This window comes from Enhydra lutris, unplaced genomic scaffold (assembly GCF_002288905.1).
Source record: "Enhydra lutris kenyoni isolate GAN:26980312 unplaced genomic scaffold, ASM228890v2 scaffoldscaffold21, whole genome shotgun sequence".
NCBI classification, from domain to species: Eukaryota; Metazoa; Chordata; class Mammalia; order Carnivora; family Mustelidae; genus Enhydra; species Enhydra lutris.
This window is the reverse complement of record NW_019154105.1, coordinates 38930350-38937291: the sequence shown is the minus strand read 5'-3', so window position 1 is coordinate 38937291 and position 6942 is coordinate 38930350.

Sequence of the window (6942 nt, the reverse complement as noted above, 5' to 3'; positions counted from 1 at the left end):
GGACCAGACTGTTATTAATTTAAGTAGGGGCTGGAGCTGGGGTGTTTAAATGGATTCTTGCATCCATAGTCAAAGGTTTGTCCAGATAACAGACTTTAACCGCAGCTTTCATCTCTGCGTTATTGATAGAAATCTTTCACTGAGTGAGGTGTTTCCTGGGTACAGGCCTACACATGACTATAATCTTCCAGTTAAACAATACAAAACAATAACAAGACCCAAGTCTTCAAAGTCATCCACCCACCCCCTCACACATCTTCTTGAAAATTGCATCAGTAATACAGTCAACAATGTTCTGATTCACGTTTCTTCTAATAGTTCATGAAACTTAGAGTTTACTTAGTTATGATTTCTAGGACTCTAGTTACGCATTTAAAATTCTAGTTCACAAGTTCCTTGTGGCATCTTTGAACATTGAAAATAATCATATTACTCACAGTAGCTTGTGAGGAAAAAAAAAAACCGAAAAACATTATCAGGCAGGTCTTCCACAAGATCTTCCACAAGAACATAACATCATACTGAGTTCAGAGCAAGTAGATTTGCTTTATAGGCAAAGCAGCATATCAAAACCTTGAAAAATTAATGTCCTTGGCTATCAGACCCATAAGGTGCAGTGGCAAGGTTCAAAGGAAAAGAGAAAGCCAGAATCAGACCTGAGGAATGGTCATTATTTGACTTCATAGTCTAAAGGGGTTAAAGGAGCAAAGATAGATCCAAGAAAGCATTTGACTAATGACTTAACCTGATGGGATGGTTATGCCCACAGAGAACCCATGTAGTTCTCCAAATGATCATGTTTAAGCCAGTCATAAAATTAGCAATTCCAAACTAAGGTTTTGTATTAGGTCTACGTAATGCTTTATGAAAACTACAGCTACTTGATCAAGTTTGAAAATGCTTTCCTCAATACTCTCTCCTAAAGATTTATGACACATATTATCTTATTTAAGTCTTTACAGGAGTCCATAAAACAAAACAAAACAAAACAAAACCAAAACCAAAAACCAAAAAAAACAATGAAAAACCTGTTTGATCTTGCTTCAGTTAACATTTCCTAGGTCTATTGGATCAGGAAACCATCTGTTTGTGTAACACCTTTAGTTTGCTGAACCACACTTTTAGAAAAGCTGATAGAGTTTAATTAGGGAACCACACATCCTATATGTAATGCTCCAAGATTATTGACTATTGTTTCTTATAGCAAAGCTACTGAGAATTTTTTGGTGAGCATGAGTTAAAGGAAATGATCTTTAAAATGCTTCTAAGCTGCAGCTTTTCTAGATGTCTATTCAAGGTCCAAAGACTTCAACCTGGAAACAAGGGTGACAAACTGGAATGAAAATTACAGAGCCTCTAGTTTATGAGCCTCAATTGAAGGTGTGTCCACCTCTTCGTGGAAATGAAATAAGGTGTCCCTATGGATGAAGTTGAGGTTTCTACTTAAAAATCAATTCTAGGGGCACCTGGGTGGCTCAGTGGGTTAAGCCGCTGCCTTTGGTTCAGGTCATGATCTCAGGGTCCTGGGATCGAGCCCCACATTGGGTTCTCTGCTCAGCAGGGAGCCTGCTTCCCCCTCTCACTCTGCCTGCCTCTCTGCCTACTTGTGATCTCTCTCTGTCAAATAAATAAATAAAATCTTTAAAAAATTAAAAAAAATCAATTCTAGAATCCAACTCAACTCGCAGCCAAAAACGAAGATCACAAAGTTTATACTATAGAACAATATTTAACTTAGAAAATTTGTGAATGAATGATAACAAATCCTGCTATAAGCCCTAAGGAGCTCAATAAAGTACACTTGTGACATGTAACTAATTAACTAGTTTAATTTGTGAAATAACTTCCAAATAAACTCTTGAAACAGTTATTTGCCAAAAATAATCAGTATAACTAAATGGGTTGAGATACTGGTCTAACAATAAGATGATAATATTTTTGAAGGCTTAATTTGTGTCAGTTACACAAGTGAGCACTTTGATGGATTAAGTATGTTTATCCTCATAGCAACCCACATTTCACTGAAGGGAAGGAAACCTGAGGATAAGAAACTTTAAGTAATTTGGTCACATTCATATTGGTAATACTTAGTTGAGTCAGAATTTCCCACTCTATTCTATATCCCATTATAGGACTTCTATGTATTGGGATTTTACGCTACTTTTTGGGATGTGGCAACAAAGGTCAGAATAATAGTTCCCTAAATAATACAGAAGCTTATTCCTCTCTGAGTTCACATAAGCTCTTTATCAACATGTGGAATTTATCTCATGGCCAGAGATGGCTGCTCTAGCTCTTGCCATCACATCCACACCCCAGCTGGTGAGAAGGGGAGAAGAAAATGCACAGTTTACTGTTTTATAGGACAGATCTAGAAATCGCTCACTATTTTTATCCTCAGCCTATGGCCTAAAATTTAAGGGAGACTGAGAAATGAAATCCTTATGTTGGGCATCCATGTGCTCAGTTAAAATTCCAGGGTTCTCTTACTAAGTGAATGAGGAGAGAATGACTGTTTGGGGAAAACTAACAGTTTTTGTCACAGAGTCACTAGCTGTAAGGTATTGAATTATAGATCCCTACCAAAAATTGTTTTTTAGCTTTAGAATGGATTATGTTAAGCAATCTTTCTGCTAGAAATTGAATAGGAGAGCCACTTGGCTAGAATGGCATGAAGTCTGAGTCAATGAACCATTCTTTCTTCAGAAGGATGGGAGAGGGCGGATCTTTTTCTCATGATGGAAGTTACATCCAACATCTTCAAAAATATTACAAAATTGTTAGAAATTATTGTTGGATCAATCTAGAGATCAAAATACTTGCTATGTCTTTATGGTGCTATCAAGATGTAAGTAGTGCTAAAGTATGAAGTTTCAACATTAAGCTTATGCAGATGAATCTGTGAATAGTATATGTCTATAAGGGTCAAGGAATTTTCATTTAAAGTATTAATAGTTTCATTTCTTTCAACTGGATTAAATGGATCATAAATTAAAAAACTGTGAGATTAAATTAAATTAAATCTGTGAGATTACCTTGGATAAGGTACGAGAGAAAAATCTACGTTAGAGCAACCCATTCTAAAATCTGTGAGGGTAGACTACATCAAAAAAAATCTCATGGAAATTTCTACAAAGAACCATTTCTCCTGGGGGCCCTGGGTGGCTCAGTCAGATCAAATGTGTGCTTTTGGCTCATGTTATGATCTCAGGTCCTGGGATGGAGAACCCCACATGGGACTCCCTGCTCAGTGGGGAGTCTGCTTTTCCCTCTCCCTCTGTCCTTACCTACAACTTGTGCAGACTCTCTCTCTAATAAATAAATAAAATCTAAAAAAAAAAAAAAAAGAACCATTTTCCTTTGAAAAAAATATTAAAAAATCTTTGGAACCACACAGAAATATAACCACACAGAACCACAAGTAAATTGCTCAATGTTCAAAGACTAAAATTTTCCCACATTTTGCTTATTTTGACTAACAGACACTAATGTATAGTGAATTTAACCACTTTGAAGGAAATATGGCATTTTTTTTTTTTTAAGCAGACTCCACTCTCAGTGTGGAGCCCAGCGAGGGGCCCAAACTCATGACCCTGAGATTAAGGCCTGAGCTGAGATCAAGAGTCAGATGTTTAACCGACTGAGCCACCCAGGTGCCCCTAAATAAGTCAATTTTTTAAAATCCAGCCTTTATATATCTCCCACCTATATAGGGTTCTGACTACTTTTAATTTTCTGTATTTTCATTTACTTTTATATATTATCAAATATTTTTCCAGGTACTCACTTTTATTGAGAAGAGCACTGCAAATATCTACATGTCATTTTTGTTAGAAATCCGCAGCTTTCAAATCCCTTTCACATGCAATTTTCATTTACTCCTTGGAACTAATGCATATGAATGCAAAGTACAATGTCTTATTAGAGATATCTGAAGCTCAATACATTTCTTAATTTTCTCTTGTTTACCTAGTGAAATCCAGGGGTTCTGATGTATGATCATTTTAACTGATGGAAGTTTTTCTTGTACTCTGGGACCTCCAAAGTATTAAATGTCACTCCCCACCTTTTCTAAGTTCTTTGCACCCATAACTACTATTCCAAGGAACATAGGCTTTGTGTTTCCCAAGAGACCATGTACACACAGCAATATTCTTCAACAAATAAAGGGCACACTTATTCTTTTTCCAAGATTATAAACCTTGGGAGAAATTTTTGTATTAAATCCTAAGAACCAGAGACCACATAATTTTTTTTTTTTTTTTTTTACATTTATAGTGGTGGCCTCAGCTTGAAACCTAGGTATTTTTATCTTGGTAATTGGATAAGTTTGGGTATACCTAGAGGCTCTATGCCAGTAGTTTTGAAAATCTTTTTGCAACAGAAGATTCCCTTGTTCAAATGAAATCTTCAGAGGAAATGAAAATGAAACTAATAAAATTGATGATAATCTAGTTGAAGTAGGGAAGACATGGGGGTGGAACATATTCCCCTCTTGTGAGTGTGGGTAGTTCACTCTGTCAGTGACACGGATTGCCCTTCAGCTCAGCCCCATGACTCAGACCTCTGCCAGAGGGTAGCACTAGTAATAAAATAGAACTGTAAGTGAAAGCTGTGCCCTACAAGTCTGAAAGATACTGAAAACCCAACAGAAAAGTCATAAGTAAAAGCTATCAAAGAAAGCAGTCCTGGAAAGTGGAAGTTATATTATGCTGGAAATTTTTGGAACAAGGAGTGAACAGTCCATAGAGCTGCAGAATTAGTAGAATGGATCACCATTTAGACCATCAAGGAAGACCTCACCTTTGATGCGCATCAGCAGGATCAGAGTTTCGTACCTTTCAGCAGGCTCTGGCAATAGACATCACAAAAAAACTGAGAGGTTGAGGAAAATCGCAGGTACCTCATTAGTAGCTGACAGGATGTTCCTTGAGGGTATCTAAGGAAAACCTTAAAAACAGTCCTAAATATTGGAGGAGAAGAAGGAGGCAGGGAAGATCTAAACCCCTCTTATTTGCTAGAAGCCATGTAATAATGAATGTATCAGACAGGTTGCAGACAGGAAAACAGAATTCACATTCAATGCTTTATCAAGAAAGACTGAACATAAAGAATGGTGACACAGGTGTTGGAGGCCTGCAAGAGGGAAGCCCAAGGGTAAACTCAGAGCTAATGAGAGTGAGCATGTACTGCCCCAAGGGCTATGGGAACAAAAGGCAAAAGAAGGAGGTTTCCAGAGTAGCAGTTTAGAGGAGGGGCCTCATAGAGCTCAGGCTCAGACCTCTGATCAGGGGGGCTACCGGGCTGGTGCTGGTTTCTTTAAGGCAATTGATGAGCCTTGTTCTAGAATAAACAGTCATTTTGGAGTAGATTGCCACTACCAGGTGCTACTGAGAAAAAAAAAAAAAGAAAAGAAAAGAAAGAGGAGGGAGGCACTTCCTGCCCTTTGCCTTCCCCTTCCCTCTGAACTCCTTGTAGTGACTCCTATTGGCAGAATGTAATAGGACATCAGCTAGCAAAGAGGTACCACGCATAGGTTTGCAGAAAGAAAAATACATTTGGGGCATTTTGATTCTGTATCATTGAAAATTAAAGTTGAAAAGCATAAAAGAAAGAAGTATATTATAAAATTACTCTCAGGAAAAAAAACAGCTTGATATAAATTATGACAAAGCCTTTGCTTTTTTAAGATATTTTTCAACACTCAATTGATATTTTAACACAATAAATATGTATTTATTTATTTTTATTAAATATTTTATTTATTTATTTGGCAACAGAGATCACAAGTAGGCAGAGAGGCAGGCAGAGATAGAGGAGGAAGCAGGCTCTTTGCTGAGCAGAGAGCCCAATATGGGGTTCGATCCCAGGACCCTGAGATCATGACCTGAGCCGAAGGCAGAGGCCTTAAAAATCCATTGAGCCACCCAGGTGCCCCTAAATAATTATTAAGTAATTAAATTAACTCCATTGAGTTTCTTGAAGATATATTTTATAGGCAATTATAGACACATGAAACATTTTTAGTATTAGAGGCTTGACTGAGAATGCCTGCTCTTAAAATTTTCTTGACTAAAATGTTATCCTCTGCTTTTTTAGGACACCCAAATCTGGAGTCTCTACCAGGTACATTTATAAGCTTTCATACCTATTTAATTTCAGGGGGCAAAAATTTGGCCTCTTGTCTCACACATTGTGGGGTATTTGGATGAACTCTTATATGGGAAACAACCAGTGAAGGACTTTAACTTCAATAATTTATAGTCACAATTTCTCCTTGTGTATTTGGTATTTGAAACTAACAAATTATGCTCACTTGAATCCAAAACAAAGGGTATTGGACTCTGAAGACTGCGTACATCTTAATCCCTAGGCTAGGCCTAAATTGCCCATTCATTCAACAGATGTTTGCAGTTACTCTATCAGTCAGGGTTCACGCAGGGGAGGAGAATCACTTTGTGTTCTGGGAAAAAGGATTTATGATAGGAATTAGACTTTACAATTGTGGGAGGAGCTGGAGGAGTGAAAGTCTAGAAGACAGAGTTTAGAAGATCAGAGTGTTTAGCGAACAGCCAATCTGAGAAGCCAACAGCAGTCAGTTGCTAAATTAGAACCATAAAAGGGGATCCCATGGGAAGCTATATGGAAGGTTGTTCTTTCTGTGGAGGCCAACTCTACGGTCCACAGTCAAGTGTTCGGAGGTATACATGAGGTCCCCTTTGATCATCAGGGCCAGTAGGCTGCAAAAGATGTATTGTGCGAGCGGAGGAGAACTAGAACCTTCATGGAACCCACTGATCACAGCTTTGTCTCTCAATCACCCCGTCTTGCAGCAAAACAACTTGCTGAGAATAATGTTTGCTGCACCACTTCCAACTTTCAAATATCTTGCAAGTTCTTCTTTTGGCTAACTATAAGTAGGGGGACCATATAGATGAGGGT